Here is a 20,347-nt window from a genome sequence, read left to right as displayed (position 1 = left end):
GCCTGTACTAAGCCTAATGCGGTCAGTACCTCATCCAAGGAGGCCATCCTTTATGTCAACCCAACCGGGAGGAGCAAATACTCTTGGGCCGATTATTCTGTCAGGTCTGCCGTGGTTGCTCCTCAGGATCGGGTCGATGCTATAAAGGGGCCCACCTCTAGATCGTCCCAAGTCCGCCTGACAATTGTCACAGACTGTTAAGGAGATCAAGCGGGGGAAAATAGAAGTGTCCGGAGGGGAACAGCTGGGCAACTGGGACCTCGACCTGTAATTACAGAAGCAAGGGGTACATGTAATGACAACCCTAACAGTGAAGATTTGTTAAGGAATATAACACATGGTACCTCACCTGTATACCCTACAGGCATGCGTGAACGAATGGAGAATCTACAGGGCTGCTTCTAAATCCCCTGGCATGTGCTACTAGAAGACATAAGACAGAGAACATTAGACAACCCCCATGTTCCCTCCCATCATGTGACCGGAATCTTGAAAAAGCAGCTTTGATATCAGGACACCTACCCAGCTTTGGGATAAAGAATACCCAAAAACAAATGCCCAAACTATAAACGAAAGGTGATCACATCCATTCACGGTCCGTACGTAACAAAAGGCTCCTCCTCCTAGGAATTGTATGATACTACTGTTCACTGGGCAGTTCAGGACGAGTCAACCCCAGTTATGATGCATACAATCCCTATTCGTTAGGTGTTGAAAGAAATAAAAGGAACACATATATGCCCAGCTTAAAGTATAAACAAAGCGTCTCTACAGATCCTTCTCTGTAAGCGCTGAGGAATGAAATAGTGCGATGACTGGTCTCGCGGCACCCAAGCCCAGGTGTCCTGCAAAACCTAGATTCAAAAGCTCACTGGCGGTCATACATAGGAGTAGTACACCAAACCTTGGTTCCACCAGCGAGATTCTAGCCCCACACTTGTTTTGTTGGAAAAACCTGATTCTCAGTAGTCCGGTGTCCAAACGGGCGCTTCCTAAGCCCCACCAGAGTAATCCCAGGAATCAAATGCACAGACGTCAGAGGACCTCTCCGTAGTAGGCGCTTCTTAAGCCCCACCAGGGTATTCCAAGCAAACAAGTAAAGCACGCTGTTACACAGCGCTAGTAGCGAGCGCTACTAGCCCCCACCTCGGGAATTCGAATACCGGACAGAGCGAACAAACGCTTTCCGCCGCTGCAATCCAAAGAACCTTCCCAAGGAGACAGGAAACAACAACCAGAGACTCTCCTCGCCAAACAGGAATAATCGGCAGCGCGCCTCCATTGAGACGCAGTATTAACCACTCCAGTCACACAGCGTCATAGGAACGCGCCGCCGCAAAGGATCATGGGATATGTAGTTTCCCCAACCTGTTCAGTTCCAAAGAGCAGGCAGTGATTTACCAGCGGTCGGGGGAATCGTGACAGTGTTTTTCAAGACGTGCGTTCAGTTCCTCCAACTCGTTGTCCCAATCTTTCTTGTCCATCCTTTCTTCCAAATTCTGTTTGATTTCCTCTATTTCAATAGCTAATTCTTGGATGACTCTGGCTAATTCTTCCACCAGCAATAGAATCAAGTCTAAAGAGCACTTGTTTAGTATGGAATAACATTTTTCCATAAAGTCTTTGTTTAAATTAAATTTGTACAACATAGGTTTTATAGACATTCTTAGGCCTCGAGGTATGCGTTTTGCTCTGTGGTACTGTATCAGTGTGCTAGCATGCAGTTTTTGGCTCAGCTCTCTTTTTACTAAAAACTCCAGCTGTTTTAGTTGCTGTAGTACTGTATTGCCTTGTACATTGGATGTTTTAACTTCATGAATCAAGGCATATATATCGGTCACTTGATCTGTAGTGTATGCAAGTGTGTTAGCTCTGTTTTCAGCCATATTTGTGATGGCGTCGAAGGCCATGTTTGGGTTGCTATCTCCTTGAGGACAAAGAAATTAAACTTAAAAATTTAACGGAGATGCACTCCTTTCTTCCTATTTATTCTCAATATTGAACTTTTTAGTCAAAGAATGTGTCATTTTTAGAATTTTGAGAAATTTGTGTTACATCAGAAAGGTATATACCTATTGCTCCAGTGCGTGGGGGTCGGGACCTTGGGTCTCGAGATAGGGAAGTTCAAAATAAGGCACGGGAAAGACAACCGCGCTACCCCTGCAGCACGCAGATGAAAGTTAAGTAGATTGACTAAAAAGTTAAATATTCAGAATAAATAGGAAGAAAGGAGTGCATCTCCGTTAAATTTTTAAGAGAAAAATCAAGACCCATTTTAATCCCAGAAGCCGAATGGTTTATTTATATTTCCCAGCTTTATGCGCTAAATCACCCAGTTGAACAGACTGAAGAGGTCATTAATGTTCCACCAACAGGGAGTGACGTGGGAGCACCGACATGTTTGGAGATTGAGGGATACCTTAAAGGGGCAAGATACTCTAGTGCAATGGGGCCAGATGATGTACCTGTAGCCATAATAAAACAGGATTGTGAAGATTGGGCAAAATGTTTACATCCGTTGTTTGTCCACTGTTATAACGATGGGGATATCCCACAATCTTGGAAGGGAAGTATATTAGGGCCCTAAAAACTCCCCAGCCAGTTTTAGACAAATTTCCCCTTTAGATGCAATGGGGAAACTATTCGCAAAGAGTATCCTGGGCCACCTGCAAGATTGGGCATTCGGAAATAACTATATTCCTCTGGAACAAACAGGATTCCGTAAGAATAGTGGCACACTGGATAATATGTCCATTTTGCAAACCTTAACCGAAACATATCCAGTGTGTCAGGGTGTCCCGTTAGGCTCAGCCTTTATAGATTTCTCCACAATGTTCGATAGGGTAGACCGGGGGAAGCTGTGGAGGAAATTGGTTACAATGGGGATACCAGGGAACCTCCTAAGATTAATAATCGCCCTCCACTCTTCGACCTGGACAAAGGTTCTATTGGGGGGGGGGGAACACAAGTCTCTCAAAGAAAATAAGAACACATAATGGGCTGATGCAGGGGTGCCTCCGGGCCCCTTTACTCTTCTCCATTTACATCAATGATCTACCGAGGATAGTGGGGCAGAGTGAAGGGGACCCCCCTCAATTAGGTAACCTAAAACTGAGTTGTCTGTTATATGCAGATGATGCAATAATAATGGATCTAACACCAATTGGACTGCAAAGACGACTGATTGAGTTAGTTAGGTATACAGAAGAGTATTGTAAAAAGTAAAGTTATGATTTTGAGTTATCAAGGTTGTAAGGTCAGAAAAAATTAGAATTGGTTTTTGGGAAAGGAAAAACTGTAAGTAGTAACTTTTTATCCATATTTAGAAAAAATATTTACTAACAGGTGTTCAGCCAATAGACACATGGACCATTGCACAGGTAAAGCGATTTCACAACCCTCTGCAATTAATCGCCTGTACACGCAATGTGGGAAAAGACATTTCTCACATATTATTTCAGTTTATAAAATAAAGATCCCACCGACTCTGAACTATGCTAGCGAAACAATAGATGCACAAGAGTGGGCCAAATATGAGAAAGTGGAAGGAAAGATCTGGCGCCAAATATGTAACCTAAATCGTGCAGCACCGATTGCAGCTCTTAGACTTGAATTTGGTCTCCTTTCCACATATGTGTTATCAATGGTCGCGTGCTGAAGGTGGTGTAATGCTCTGATAAATGGTTCTGACAATGTGTTAAGGGCAGCGTTGCACAGGGAAATATTTACAAATATGATGGGAAAAAGAGCTATTTTTAGAAATTATTTAAAAGCATTGAGAATGTTTGGTTTAGATATGGAAGGGGCAGCGGGTCTTTGTAAAACAGCCTTACAGAAGATAATTAACAAAACAATATATGTGGTCTCTCGTGAAAGAGATTTTAAACTGTGCTCAATGAACAGAAGTATGGATTGTATTGTGGGGAGTAGCATTGTTAAAAATCCCCAACCTTATGTCTTAAGGAACCTGAAACATGGAGTACGTAGGGTGATCTTGTTATTAAGATTGAATTTATCACCCCTAAGAATCGTAACTGGTTATTGGGAGGGTATTCCTAAAAATGAAAGGTACTGTCAGCTATGTAATTTTGGTACACAAGATTTGAATCACGTTTGTTTGTGTGCCCTGCACTCCATTCAATACGACGTAGACATCTAAGGATTGGTTTTTTAAAGTATAATATTACCACAGCAGAACAGGCCAGAAATTGCCTTTTGTCCCCTCCATCCGAACTGATGTGTTTTAAATTTTTCGTATTTTTAAAGAATTTTTAAATATTTATTAAGATTGTAAAAAGTTCTTCAGATTTAAACGTCTATAGCACTGGTACTTTCCCATCATTGGCTATTCTGTATGATTAGTTAAATTTACAACTGTGTATGTGCACGTTTCAAGAAACTTTATGCTGCTAGATGTTGTTAAAGACCATTCTATGTGGATGTACAGAGCACTTGCACTTTATCGCGTACTTTATAAAAACCTCTTGCTGCTAGGGGTGGTTGGGAAAGATTTCCCCAAAAAAAGTTACACAGAGCACTTACACTTTTTTCGACCTGTTAGTCGTCTAGCTCTAGTTCTAACATGCACTTTACAAGATATTCTTTGCTGCTAGTTAATGTTGGTAAAGTGTGTTCCATAGAGGATGCACAGAGCATTTGCACTTTATTGCGCACCATATAAAAACTTTGTGCTGCTAGTATTAATTGGGATAGTTTTTCCAAAAGAAGAAGCACAGAGCACTTGCACTTTTTCTCGACTCCAGCTCTCAAGTCCAAGCTCTTATGTTTACAATTAGACATGTGTTGCTTGATATTTATTTCCAGATTACAACTATACATTAACTTTCCTGTTGCGAAGTTATCATGATGTAGAGGCTTGATGGTCAATAAATTAGGTCGGAATTAGACCTAAGCTTTATTTTATACGTCAATGTGACTGACCTTTAGGTAATGATGTACTTTACTTAATTGAGTTTCTCCGATAAACCATAGTGTGCTGTAATTTGAAAGAAGTGTGTGTATGTTAAAAGACCTCTTGCACTGTAATTAAGTTGTTGGCCGCAGAGTATAGTTTAGTGTATTGAAAAACTGTTGTCCTTTTATTGAAAGTTTTTAGGATAGAATTAACTTTAAAAATCTGTATAATTTGGTAATAATCCATATATGGGAAATGTATAACCCAAAGCTCATGTCTTTATAAATGAGAATGAGAATCTGTAATTTTATTTGTAATTATTGGTGTATAGAATCGTGTTTTAATCATGTGTTTTAATCATGTACTTTATGTGGAATTCTTCGGACTTCTAAACCATATTAAATAAAAATTGAATTGAGACAGGATGTCAGACCACATCTGTCAGTGGTATCTCCCAAGGATGGACATGGCATTAGAAGCTCTAAGTGGCAGCCAGGGCAGAAAATCTTTTGCCTATATTATCTAGGTGGCACCCTTCCTTGTCCATTTGGGGCCATGCATGGAGAAGAGGGATTCTTGGCCCTTCACTGTGCGGCCTGCCTATTGACAGAATCAGATCAAGGATGCCCAATGAGACACGTGGGGGAGCCTTATATTTTTTGTCAAGCATTGGCATGATGGATAGAATGGAAGCTGGTGTTCTCATCCTTTTGAGACCCTCTTGCCACAAGAAATCCACAATGGGGATAGCTCAAATGGTGTTTTGTGTGCCAGGTTTAAAGTCATAGAGAAAGGAGTCCGCTTATTTGGCTGGCATAGGGAGGTCAAAGCGTTAGGAGGACTACTCTAAGAGATCTAACATGGGAACCACCAACATACGTAGGCAGAAAATCAGCTACTGGTGGGGTAGGACAGGGTGGCATTAGGGCAATAATCATAACATTCATCGGGAGCATCCAGGTCTGTGTGAAGCTCAAACAACAACAATTGCTGGTTATCATTGACTTGTGGATCAACTGGGATGGAAAGAACTGGAGTACTACTTTCTCCATAAGGCGTTCCTGAGTACTTTGAGGAGAAGGGCTGGCAATAGGGACCTCCTGTGGAGACGGAGGCTGTGGAGCAGAGCTTGCATCAGGAAAGCATCTGTAATAGTCATTAATCATGAAAAGCAAATCTATACCCAAGGAGAAGAACGATGACAGAGGGTTGGTGGAGGTGTTGCCACTTCTCTTGCTCCTCATGAGGATAATGCTCCTGAAAGGAGACCAAGGGTTGAGCTGAGGGAGGTTAATGAGGAAGAATCAACTTGTCCCCCCGATTGGAGTCTGCATGCCTATTATTAACCTTGCACGCAAGGGACATCTGGGATGTGGCATGACAAAAAGAAGAGTAAGACAGTCCTTCTGGTGGCCTGGCATGGACAGTGATGTTGAAGAGATGGTGAAGAATTGTGTGGTAACAGAACATACTTCACCAGAACAACACTACACAAGACAGGGCGGATTAATGACCAACTCTGCCTTCGACAATGGGCTGATATAGGCACCTTCTATCACACACTGTGAGAGTGACCTGTAATTCAATTATACTGGGAAGCAGTGATGAACACAATCACACGAGTCAGCGTAAATCCGGTACTCTGCCTAAGCGGTGTCTATTAAACATTTGGGAACCCACAGACCTGACTCATGCAGCCAAAGCTTGGGCAACCTTGGGTATAATAATGGCAAAACAGAATATTGCCAGGCTTTGGGGAGCAAGTACCACCCCAGTCCTGGAAGACTGGTGCAAAGATATGGATATTGCCATAGCAGCTGAAAAAACGACATATGTTTACAGAGGTTGCCCTTTCAAGTGGGAGCGGGTGTTGGGTCAGTGGAATGCATATAGAGGGAACATCTGTACTCTACCTATTATGACCCCAGTGTCCAACGGGTAATATTAACAAAACACACTGTCCAATTATCGATGTACCACATGATGTCTATCCGTTGAACTGCTAAATACGGGCTCAATATGGTCTGATCATGGTTTTATGGAAATATACTACTGTAATGTTCTTCAAAAATAAAAAAGAATTGTGTGTTAACAGTAATAAAACTAAGACAACAAGATAACTGCTGCGGGAGTGTACAGTTGTGCTTGACAAGCTGAGGGAATGATTAGCTATCAACTTCCTTGGGCCTGTAGCAATGTCAAGATTAAGGGATAAATACATTCTAGTACTTGTGGATTATCAAACTAAGGGCTAGTTTGTGGAAATGAGCCTTTTTAGTGGCACAGCGGTGCAGGGGTCACCCTTCTTTTTGTCCATAGGTCCTTAGGAAAAACAAAATAGAGATTGACACTGAAGCTAAAATTCAAAATAACAAGTTTATTCACTCATGAGTGAGACCACGTACAAACAAAACCCTGTGGCTTGAATACACAGACCATGGTGCTTTTATACAGAGTTTTCTGCACTGGTAAGCATGTAGTTACAAATAGAAGGTACAGGCCTACACAGGAATAACTATCGACAAACATGGCCAAATGGGAAATCCCTTAGTCAACAAAGTGGGGGGGAGCAGGAGTGCTTATGGCAGAACTAAGAGATTGACTGCTGTGTCTGAGACCAGGTTGTCTGGCAGCTACAAACTCTTTAGCATGCATACAAACAAGGTGGTTTCAGCTTATGCTAACAGAGATTATCTACGATTTCCACAGACGGCCCTTTTAGCATATGCTGAAGACATCTTCCTATACTTTTGAGGGAGTACGGAAAACATCATGCACATCTATCTGCATTAATTCAGTAATTTCTTGGCCCATTGCCATGCGAGCATTTACATTTGTGACATTTTGTTTAGTCAGAATACAAGCAGAAATACATAGGGAACAGAGCATCAGGCCACATTGTATACAGAAGCAGCAAATGAAAGAGAATAGCAAGAAATATACATAGGGCTGAAAATAATTTCTAGCCCCATACAGTAAACATAGTCCATAGCTATTCAGTCAAAGTCCATGTTCCTGAATCCTGATGGATTTCAGTGGCTATTTTGTGCAGCTTGGAAATTGCTTCAAAAACTGAAGGGGCGTGGTCAGGGATGTAGACACAGCACTGCTTCCAATGATGCGGCATGCTCCACCACGATCAGCCAAGATGATGTCAATGACCATCCTATTTTGGAGTGCCACGATTCTCGCAATTTGTAGTTCTTCTGTGATATTTCCAAGTGCCATGGCTGTCTGATTGGTTACGGCCTCTACAGCATGTGTCAATTAACTTCTGATGTTTAAGGCCACACCAACAAAGAAGAATAGTGCCAAATTAAAGTCAACGTACTGCTGTAGTGCAGTATCAGTTTGATCCAACTCATCATAATTTATTGTCCTCTTAGATCGACTCTTGGAAATGTCGTTATACAGTTTATAGTCTTTGTGGTAGAATGGAGGTGCCAAGAACACAGGTGGTAGCAAAAAGGACATATAACAGTTTCCAGACCACCCAATAGGTAGGTGGTACAACCCTTACTTCCACAAATGAAATAGGTGTTATGTGAGGACAGGAACCTACTATTGTTTATTCTAGTAATGTTCAATGTTATAGCACAGTCACTTTTTCCCACAGGGATACTGCCAATACTGCTCACACTGCTCGAGCTCCAGTAACAGCTATAACAGGAGGTGCATTACCCTTGATAGTTCAAGTGTTAGGGAAAACATAGCACACAGCGGAATTTCCCCGACAATACTCCTCCATTTCCCATACAGTTCCATTAGCGTGTGGATCTCCATCAGGGTAACAAACTCTATTTAAATGAAAGTTTAGTCTTCCTACATCAGCATGAGAAATGTTAACAACTTCAGAAGCCCACCCCAATGCAAACCAGGCTCTACAGGAGCCAATGTGTGAAAACGGCAAAGGAATGAAAGGTGTTTCTCCCTTTTTCTGATGAGATGGCATAATTTCACACACCCAACAGTTGGTAATGTTCGTAACATTGTGGGTGAGATGCAACATTTGAATGAACGTATTTTTTAGATAGGACACTCTGTGCTTCTGCTCATGATAAGGAAGAGTGAAATAGTTGTGCTCAATGGGGACAGGAGTAGTAGCAGTCAGTAGGTTTCGAGCAGGAGCTACTCCTTCTACAACCTGTTTCTGTAGCAATAAGAACAACAATTGAAATAAGTCCAATAATGAACATATTCTTTCGATCACAGACTCTTGCAGCAGTTGATTCCTTTTCTGCAGGCATGTTCATCTTGTTGTTGAACAATAGAACAGATGGTGCCCTAAGGTCCTGGGCAGACGTTGGTTTCTTCGCTGAGATTGAGAAGAGTAACCACTAAAAAAGTACCCCCCTTTGTAACTCAGTCTTTCACTACCCAGGACAGTGGCTCAAACAGTCTTTTTCAGCAATGAAGTCTTTTTCTTTCGGGGTCGCAACTGATATCGAGAGGCACCAGGGATCGTGTGGTCCAGGAAGACGTCTTCAGGTCCTTCAGGTGATGTAGCTTGTCTTTTCTCGTTGTCCAGGATATCGTGGTGATCTGCCAACACAGCTAGGCTCACTAGGTCCTATAACACCCTCCGACAATGTGTCGCATGTACCCAGTTCTTCCGATTGGTCACTCGAACCGCAGTCCTGGTAGCCAAGAGCACCTGCTCAGGTGCTCGCCATCTGGGTGCTAGGGAGCTGGCTCTCTGGAAGACTTTGTTAGCACCCAATCTTCAGGGCGCAAGCAGTGGCCCTCACCTTGCGAAACCTGTCTGGAAGAGTCTCCCAAACCTGTTGATAAATAGAAGACAAACAATGAGTCAACTGAGACAAGTAGTCTTTCATCAATACATAGGGTACATCATGTATAGGGCGTGGCTTAAGAATCATCAAAATATTCAATGGCCTTCCAAAAACCACCTCATACAGTGTGAGGCCAGATCGTGTATGTGGTACCAATCTAATAGATAGTAAAGCCAATGGCAGTGCATCAGGCCATTTCAAAGATGTGGAAGCTTGTATTTTGGCCAATTTTAGTTTGAGGGTAGAATTGTAGCATTCCACTAGTCCTGCTTATGAGTGAAACGCAGCATGAAACTTCTGCTTAATTCCAAACCCTTTCATGAGGTAAACAACAACTTGCCCAATGAAATGGGGTCTGTTGTCACTCCACAAACCTCGACAAATGCCGAATCTGGGGGAAAATCCTTTAGGAGCACCTTTGCTTTAGCGAGAGCTGTATTATCTTTTGTGGCGTATGCCTCCACCCATTTACTGAAGGCACAAACCACTACCAAAACATACTTCAGATTATTACAGCGTTCAAGCTGGATATAATCCATTTGCAGGACTTCAAAAGGTGCAGTAGGTATGGCAAACCCTCCTGCTGGAGTTCGTGTTCCCTTTCCAGGATTATATTGGAGACAAATCAGACAAGACTGGACTATCTTTTTAGCTGTGCCGGCAATATCTGGATGATCCCAAACTTGCATAAGTTGCTTTGCTATTGAGGATGCTCCAACATGTGCCGGCCCATGTGCCATGTGAATCATAGGATGCAAATAGGCTGTGGGTAACTACCATTTTGTAATTTCTTTATTCCTCCAACAGCCCTCATCATCCAGTGTTCCCTCCTTAGACCATTGGTCTAATTCCTCAACAGAAGCAGATTGTTGCATGTTCAGCACATCTTGTCTGGCATCATGCCAACGTTAAGCCTGTGACTTAACTACATACATAGATGTAGTACTTTGTTGCATTGCAGTCTGACGATCTGTGTAGTGTGCAAAGGCATTTCCTTTTCCTATTTTATCAGTCACCTTCTTGTGTGCACTACACTTAATAATTGCAACTTTCTTAGGATATGTCAAGGCAGTAAGGAGATTATGTACTGATTCCCCATGCACTATTTGTGTCCCATGTGAAGTAAGAAAGCCTCTTTCCTTCCAGAGTTGCCCAAAATCATGAGCGACTCCAAAAGTATATCGGATATCGGTGTAGATGTTAACAAGTAGATTTGCACTAAGCTCACATGCTCTTGTCAATGCTATCAGCTCGGCTGCTTGAGCCGACTTCTGTGGGATGCGAGCTGTCTCAACTACTGTCTGAAGTGTTGTAATTGCATAAGCAGCAGATGTTGTGTCATCAGGCAACTTCAGGCAGGACCCATCAACCCACAGTTCCTCTTCAACATTAGAAGAGGTGTATCTTGTAGGTCAACACAACCCTTTGTTTGTTCTTCAGTAAGGGATATACAAACATGTAACTCTTGTGACTGAGACTGAGCAACTGGAAATGGGAATAATGTAGCAGGATTCAGAGTCAAACATCTTTTCAGTGTGATATGAGGAGCCAAAGTGTCAATGCATAGCCTGTCAAGCGGGCAATAGTCCAATGTTGTGTTTTTTTGTATTTAGCAGAGCATCAACTGAGTGGGGTACTAGCACAAGCAATCTATGTGACAAAACTATTCCCTGACTCTGACGTACGGACACAGCCGTTGCCACCACAGCTTGAAAACACACTGGCAGTGCACGGGCGACTGGATAAAGGACCGCTGAGAAAAATTCACAAGGAAGCTGCTTATCACTGTGTGTCTGTACTAAAACAGAGAGAGCGCAACCGCCCCTCTCGTGTACATGGAGTGTTTAGGCCTTAGTGTAATCTGGAGTTCCTAATACTGGTGCAGAACAAAGAGCTTGATGAAAATCATTCTGGCATTCAGTAGTCCATGGGAGGGGCATCGGAGTATCTTTAGTCAAAAGGGCCAACAAGGGTTTAACAATGTGCTTAAAGCTAGGGATCCACTGCCAACAGAAAGAAATAAGGCCAATCAGTGCACGAACATCCTTCTGAGTACGGGGCACAGGCATGTCTAAAATAGCTTGAATGTGCTCTGGTGTTAGTGCACGTCTTTCCTTAGACAGGAGGTGACCTAAATAGGTAACCAGCTGTCTACAATATTGCAATTTCTTCCGAGAGTTTTTGAAATGATGAGATGCAAGAAATGTTCAGGGGTATCAGCAGCCAACAAGATGTCATCGATATATTGAATAAGAGCTACCCCTTTTGGCACAGGGAAAGAATCAAGCTGCCTTTTCAATGCCTAGCTATAAATGCTAGGACTCCCTTGTATACCCTTGTGGAGCTCTACAGAATCTGGAGAATCGATTATTCAAAGTGAATGCGAACATATAGTGGCTGTCAGGATGAATAGGTATTGAGAAAAATGCATTTTTCAAATTGATTACACTAAATGTAGTTGAAGTAGGAGGAACCATAGTAAGCAGTGTTGTGATGTCAGAAACTACCGGGTATTACTACACATTTATTTATTCACGTAAGTCAATGAGAAATCTATAAATTCTAGTGTCAGTGTATTTTTTCAAAATAGGAAGAATAGGGCTAATACAAATGTTATAAGGGACTTCTTCCACAACCCCCACTCTGATCAAATCCTGAACAATATGTATTAATGCTTCTTCGCTTTCCCCGAGATATTTTATACTGGGGCAGTCGAGGCAATGAAGCACCATCCTTCACTTGAATATGTACTGGTGGGATAACCATTTGTCCTACAACAGTATCTGATGTAACCCACAAAGTTCAAGGTAACGATGCCAGAGTAACATCCTCTTTAATGAGACAATACCTCTCAACCATTGGATAGTTATCATGTAAAATAACACGCACACCTTCTGGGGAACAACGTATTGTGGCAGGGAAATGTTTAAGCATATCAATACCCACAATGTTGTCAGGTGTGTTAGGGGAGGGCAGAAATGGACATGCTGCCGTGAATTTATCATGACTAAATGCAGGTGGAAGTGACAGTGGGCTAAGTGTAGGTGTCCCATCGTATCCTATCAATGTTATCATAGCGCCAGACAGGGAAGCCCTAGGAACCAATTCTTTTAGACAGAGCACTACTAGTAGCTCCTGTATCAATCAGAAACTGATCAGTAGAACCCAAAATGTTTGCATCCACATTGGGACCCTTCTGATCTACTAGGACCTCAACTGGTTCCTTACCCCATCCTAGGCATTACTATGCATAATCAGAATCCTTAGAACCATCAGCCGAATAATCAGACATTTGGTATTGGTTCAGTCTATCAAAGGTATTAAAAGAATGTGGGTTGTTTTCAACTGCCTCAAATCTGCTACGATTATCCATGCCTCCCCTATTTCCCATGTTCCCTGGGCGGCTTCTCATGATTCCTCTACCTCGCCGATACTGCTGACCTTGCAAAAGGGAGCACTCAGAACGCGAACGTCCAATCTCTTTACAAAAAGCACACTGATCAGAAGATAAAGTTGCTAGAGGGAAAGAGGGTGCACCAGGGCGATACATCACAAGTCCCCTCTTCCACTACCTCTAAATGATGGACCATAGACTTGAGCCAACATAACGTTAGTTTTTAAATCCTTAACCTTTTTATCTTACTTGCCTTTTGCTTCCAATTCCTGAAGCTCATAATACTGGGCCATAGCCAAAAGGGAGACTGGGGAAGACGTAGTGCATGAACTCTTGCTGGCCTTTAGGTGACTAGATATTTCTGACAACATGTTAGCGACAAATTTGTAGATGAACAGATGCTAACCCGTACCATCTGTCAACGACTGCCCACTAAAAGTCCTTAAATGTCTCCTCAAATCGGGTAAAGAAATCAGAAAATGACTCATCCGCTTTCTGTTTACAAAACGCTAATGTAGTCCAATCTATTTTCTTAGGGGGTATAAGAGTTTTTAACTTAATCACAATAGCTTTAAGAAGAACAATTGTTGGGGGCGTGGCCAAGGCGGCAAGCATGGCGGACGCAGCCTAAACGAGCTCCGTCCCGCCGGCGAAATATTCTGGTACCTATCCTGCGTCGCCCCGACCCAAAGACGCCCAGGCTGGGTGGTTGACTGTCGGAGGCGGAGGGGGAGCCCCGGTGGCGATTTGGGCGACCTCGGAGCGCTAATCCTGACAATCTGAGCCCTGTGACGGTGCGGCCTGTGCCGCACACCGAAGCCGTGACCTCGAGTTTGGTGGAGTCCGGCCGGAAGTGCGGCGGCGCTGGGGTCAGCGGAGTGCGGTGTGCCCGCTTCCATTTTCTGCCACAGACAACTTGGAGCCGAGGACCCCGACCGAGGAACGACACACAGCAAGGGACTGCGGCAGGGTCCCGGCACCGCCCTGGAGTTGGGGCACCAGCGGATGCGGGGGAAGCTGCCATAGCTTGGCGAGCGGCTTTGGGGGGGGAGGGGAAACTCCCACCGAAGCGGGCCGTTTCCAATCGGCGGTCGAGTCGGACCAAAGGAGCCCAGTAGCCCGGGGGTCTTGGGGTGCTCCTGCCTTCTTACGCCCCCCCCCTGCCCCTCCCCCCGCGGGGGTCTGGACACCGAGGCGAGGTGTGTTGCGGCTGCAGGTGGCGGCTTGGTGTGGGCCCGTTTCGGTCGGTGGACAGCTGCAATACTCATACGGGTGCCCTCGTTCGGCAGCTAAGTCGGGCCGCGGGGTAGGACCCCCTCCTGTCAAGAAGTGTACCTGAATTCCTTTGAATCCGTGGGAGCAGACAGCTGGAAGGAGCTTTCTAAGAAGAGGATTTCCCAATTCCCAAACACCCCTGCACTCAGAGAACTCTAAGCCGAGGAACGAGGGGGAAAGGGGAAGTGGATAAACAAGAGAGACTGCCACACAAGGTTCTTCAGTACTTCTTCTGACAGGAAGAATTATGCCTGCAACAGTAAGCAAATCATTACTACAGTTCCAACACAATTCTGGTTTTCTTACACTCAAATACCCTTCTAATATGTACCTGTCTTGTGTGTGGACATAGCCCCTCTCTGTAAGTTGTCTTTAATGTGTTCACAATAGATTTTCCAAGAAGGATTCAGCATTCGGAGGAGCAGCGAATTCCATCAGGTATGTAGATACTAAATGCACTGCTGAATAAGGTGGTATAATATTGTATCATTCATATGCATATAAAGTATACCCTACTATACTTGACGTCTTCAATTCTCCTGAGTGCTGACTGAATATGCTGCTAGCTGTCACTGAGCTTTAGGTACTTAGCTAGTTCAGAAGTTCGAGGAGAATAACTAAATACATGAAGCAGTCTTTAATTTGCCACCATTAATTCACTGGATACAGCGGCCATAACTGGAGACTCTGTGACACCAACTTGAGGAAATAAAGTCTCTAGAACACGAAGCTGCAGAGTTCAAGAAATGACGGTTTTAACTAGAGATGTTTCTTACCGCCAGCATGAAAGTTCAACTTCACAGAAATATGATTCACTTCCTACCGGAAACTCGAATAGGCAAGGAATCTTCTCGGAAACGCTGGAACTCAGGAACGAAGGGGAAACTCACTGTCATGAAGCGCTGTGAGTTAGGAAATAGTTACGGTGACTGAACTCTGAGAAATACTAGTTCCAAAGGACTAGAAACTGGGACAGAAACAGTTCTAAAGACGCGCTACAAAAGGCGCGTCCAACCGCAGAAAATGACTCTTGAAGTGCGCCGCGTGAAACACGCGAGCGCACGAAATGGCCGACAGAAACTTTTATACTAGAACGCCTATGTTCTAGAACGGTGGCACAATAAGGAAGTGTATCAGTGGGATGACTTGCATCTGAATCGCTCAACTCTCTGCCTCCAATTGCAAGCAGAGAGCGAAAATGCGAACCCAGAACTGACCTTATATAACGGGTTGGAGACTGTGCTACCTGTAATCAACTGGGATCTGACAGTACCCCCCACCAAAGCCCCCTCTCTAGGCTTCAGAGGATGAGTCTTGTGAAATTCTGCTACCAATCGTGGGGCATGAACATTCTTGCTAGGTTCCCACGATCGATCTTCAGGACCGAAACCTTTCCAGTCTACAAGATAGAACAAACTATTCTTTCTCCATTTTGAGTCCAAAATTCGCTTCACCTCAAACTCTTCTGCAGATTGAACTTGAACTGGAGCTGGAGGGAGGGAACGTCTGAGATTAGGTGGATTTCGTTTAATTAAGGAAACATGAAATGTGGGATGAATTTTCATGGACTTGGGAAGAGCCAACTGAACACTGACTGGATTTACCATTCTCACCACTGGATAGGGACCCACAAATCGAGGCTGAAACTTCCTGTTCCCAACCAACCGCATATAACGGGTGGAAACCCAAACCAGATCCCCAACCGCAAAAATTGGACTCTCCTTACGTTTCTTGTCTGCCTGCATCTTATAATCTGACTTTGCTTTTGAGAGATTAGCTGAAGCTGACTGAAAGGTCTTATGCAAATTTTGAATCACCTCCTCTGCTGCTGGGACCTCAACCTCTACTCTACCCACTAACATATTGGGGTGTCTACCTGAATTAAGAAAGAATGGGGAGTAACCAGTAGCAGAATGGACAGAATTATTATAAGCAAACTCTGCAGTACTCAATAGAGAGGGCCACTCTCCCTCTTGATCCATCAAATACATACGAAGATACTGCTCCAATCCTGATTAACTCTCTCCGTCTGTCCATCTGTCTCTGGATGGAAACTGGTGGACAAACGAGAGTCGACTCCTAATCCCTTCAAGAAAGACCTCCAAAATCGAGAAACAAACTGTGATCCTCGATCGGAAATAATTATCTTTGGAATTCCATGCAAACGAACGATATGCTGTACAAACAAGGTTGCCAATTGAGGAGCTGTGGGCAAACCTTTTAGAGAAATGAAATGACTCATCTTAGAGAACTGGTCGACCACCACCCAAATTACTGAATAGCCCTGACTGGATGGTAATTCTACAATAAAATCCATTGAAATGGTATGCCAAGGGGAAGGAGCTACGGGCAAGGGCATAAGTAAACCTTGTGGGGCCTGTCTAGAACTCTTCCCCTTCACACACTGCTCACAAGTGGCGATGTGCTGCCTCACCTGCGCGTCCATGCCTGGCCAAAAATAGATCCTCTTCACCAAATCAAGGGTCTTAACTGTTCCCTTATGACCTGCCAACGGATGATCATGAAACTGTTGAATGACTTCTGACTGTAACTCTTCAACTGGGACGAACACCTTCCCTTGAAAGTATGGTTTCCCATCCTTAATCTCCCTTTCCGGACCTTCTGATACCTAATTTGTGAATTCACTCCTTTGAAAGGCTTCTCTGACACGCTTTTCCAAATCATCCTCGACGACTGCAGCGACAATCTTCTCTTGAGGAATGATATAGCCCTCTGCCATCTTTTCAGTCACATCACCCAAACTTAAACGCGAAAGAGCATCCGCCTTTCCATTTGCCGCTCCAGGTTTGTATGTCAAAACAAAATCATAATCCGCAAAGAAAAGGGACCATCTCAACTGACGAGGTGAGAGAGTTCTGGCAGATTTTAAGAATTGCAAATTGAGATGGTCAGTGAACACAGTAATCACATGCTTAGCTCCAAGCAGATAATGTCTCCAAATCTTGAAAGCCTCTTTTACTGCCAAAAGTTCTTTATCTGCAATTGAGTAATTCATTTCTGCAGTGGATAACTTTCGCGAATGATAGGCCACTCGATGTAACTGACCAGTGTGTTTCTGTCGTTGAGAGAGAATGCCCCCAATAGCCAAGTTTGAAGCATCCGCTTCCACAAAAAATGGTTCCTTGAAGTCTGGGTGCTGCAAAACGGGTGCTGAAACAAAGGCCTCTTTCAATAGTTGAAAAGCTTCTTCAGATTCTTTCCCCCAAACAAAACGTTTGTTCTTCTTCAGCAGACTAGTAATTGGGCTTACTTTCTCAGAGAAATTCTGAATGAACCGCCGATAAAAATCGGCGAATCCCAAAAAACTTTGTATCTCCTTGATGGATTTTGGAGCAGGCCAAGATCTTATTGCTTCCAACTTAGAATCATCCATGTTGACGCCTTCAGGGGATAGAATAAAGCCCAAAAATTCCACTTTGGCAGAATGGAAAACACATTTTTCCAATTTTACATACAGATGATGTTTTAACAAACACTCCAAGATGACTCGAACATGCTGAACATGTTCTTCCAGGTTGTTTGAGAAAATGAGAATGTCATCAATATAGACAACGGCAAAGCGATCTAAAAATTCACGTAGAACATCATTTACAAAATGCTGGAATGCGGCTGGGGCGTTACATAAGGCAAAGGGCATTACTTGATACTCAAACAGCCCCAACCGAGTACGAAATGCCGTCTTCCACTCCTCTCCCTCAGCCATTCGTACCAGATGATAAGCTCCCCTCAAGTCCAATTTGGTATAAATACTCGCGCTCTTCACTTGATCAAGGAGCTCGGAAATGAGAGGTAATGGGTAGCGATTCTTTCTTGTGACCAGATTTAAGGCCCGATAGTCTATGCAAGTTCTCAAGGTTCCGTCCTTCTTAGGAATGAAAAAGAGGGGGGAAGACACTGGCGACTGAGAGGGTCGAATGAACCCACTCTCAAGACTCTGCTCAATATATTCCTTAAGATGTTGATTCTCCGGTTCCGATAGAGCATAGATGCGACTACACGGTAAGGTTGCCCCTGGCTCCAACTCGATGCGGCAATCATACTCCCTATGAGGTGGTAATTTTCGTGCTCCTTTTTCATTGAAGACTTCCTTTAAATCACGATAGACCTCAGGAATCTCTGGGACTTCCACAGTGCAGATCATAGGTTGTTGATTCGCCAAACTGGAAGACATGGTCGTCTGAGGATACTCCAATTGAGCAGGAATGCAGTGTTCAGTACAAAATTGTGAAGTCATCTCCACAGAACGTTTTGCCCAATCGATCTGGGGGTTATGCTCCGTGAGCCAGGGCAGACCCAAAATCATTTGGAACTGCGGAGCGTCAATTAAGTTAAAACTGATGTAACTCCGATGATCACCGGGACCCTCCACTGTAATGACCTCAGTATCGAAGACTATAGGGCCAGATGATAACTCAGTGCCGTCCACTGCTCGCACTGGTTCTGGTTTCAATTTCCTTTCAAACTGGATACCCACCAATTTAGCAAACTGTATGTCGCAGAAGTTTCCAGTTGCGCCGGAATCCAACATCACAGAAACCTTTTCCTCACGAACTTTACCAAACCTTATAATGCAGGATAAAATCAAATGTGGAGCCACAGTTTGCAAATCATTTGCTAAAAATTGAGGCTTGGGAGTTGTCTCTTGGGCTGCTCCCACCAGTGCAACTCCGTCTACTGGTGGAGCTTGTCTTTTACCCATGAATTGGATTTAGGCTTCTTTGGACACTCCTTGACAAAATGTCCCGACTGACCACAGTACATGCATAGTTTGCCTAAACGTCGCTTTTCTCTCTCCTCCTGAGAGAGAGGACCTCGTACCGTACCAATCTGCATGGGTTCCTCTGCATTAGTTTCACAGTTCTTGTGTGGTTCAGAGCGTACTCGATCAAATCGTGGCGGGAAGGGCTTAATGTCTTTTATGTCTTTACGTCTTTCACTGCGACGTTCTGCTTGCCTTTGATCAATTTGTAGGACCAGATCTATGAGCTCAGAAACATCCGTTGGTCTTTTTGGGATTTGAGCTAAACCATCCTTCAACTCATCTTTTAGACCTCTGTAAAAGATTGCCGCTCTGTTCGCAGCTGGCCAGTTAGTTTCTACAATTAACTTGTTGTACTGCGCCAGATAGGCCACGAGCTCCCTGTTACCCTGTTTCAGGTCCAATAACTCGTTATCCGTAGTCTGAGAGATAGTACGTCGATCAAAGATTCGTAAAAATTCTGTCTTGAAATCTTCAAACTTATACAAAACCGGATCATTAGAGGAGACCAGAGGCATGGACCACGCAGCTGCGTCACCACTAAGATAAGACAACACAAACACCACTTTTGACTGATCCTCCTTAAACAAAATTGGTTTACAAAGAAAATGCAGCGAGCACTGTGTCAAAAAGATTTGGGCCTTATGAGGATCTCCTTGGAATCTTTCTGGAGGGGCCAACGGAATAGTTGGGGACATGGCATGGACTACCTGCGTAGTTAAAGCTGACGATGACGAGGGAGAAGGTGTAAAGGTTGGAGACTTAAGCCCCCCAAAATTAGGACTGGGACTCACTGAAAGCTCTTCTACTCGCTGCCTTAAATAACTCGCCTCCTGATTGGACTTCCTAACCTCTTCCCTGGTTTCACTAAGCTGTTTTTGTAACCCTTCCAGAATGGATGCCAGAGCCTTAACATCAAAACCTTCTGCCATCAGAAATATTCTGGCACTTCAATCTGTCAAGAAGTGTACCTGAATTCCTTTGAATCCGTGGGAGCAGACAGCTGGAAGGAGCTTTCTAAGAAGAGGATTTCCCAATTCCCAAACACCCCTGCACTCAGAGAACTCTAAGCCCAGGAACGAGGGGGAAAGGGGAAGTGGATAAACAAGAGAGACTGCCACACAAGGTTCTTCAGTACTTCTTCTGACAGGAAGAATTATGCCTGCAACAGTATGCAAATCATTACTACA

The 20,347-nt window shown here is 43.8% G+C and overlaps 1 protein-coding gene across 7 annotated transcripts in view; it reads right to left on the bottom strand.

Annotated features, from left to right (window-relative positions):
* REC114 (REC114 meiotic recombination protein) overlaps positions 1–20,347 on the bottom strand; it is a 1,622,368-nt gene that overhangs the window by 314,561 nt on the left and 1,287,460 nt on the right. The gene's annotated exons all lie outside the window — the stretch shown is intronic.

The sequence above is a fragment of the Lissotriton helveticus genome, chromosome 3_2 (genome assembly GCF_964261635.1).
Source record: "Lissotriton helveticus chromosome 3_2, aLisHel1.1, whole genome shotgun sequence".
In the NCBI taxonomy this organism is placed as follows: domain Eukaryota; kingdom Metazoa; phylum Chordata; class Amphibia; order Caudata; family Salamandridae; genus Lissotriton; species Lissotriton helveticus.
Note: the sequence above shows the minus strand (reverse complement) of the source record. Positions and strands in the feature narration are given on the sequence as shown.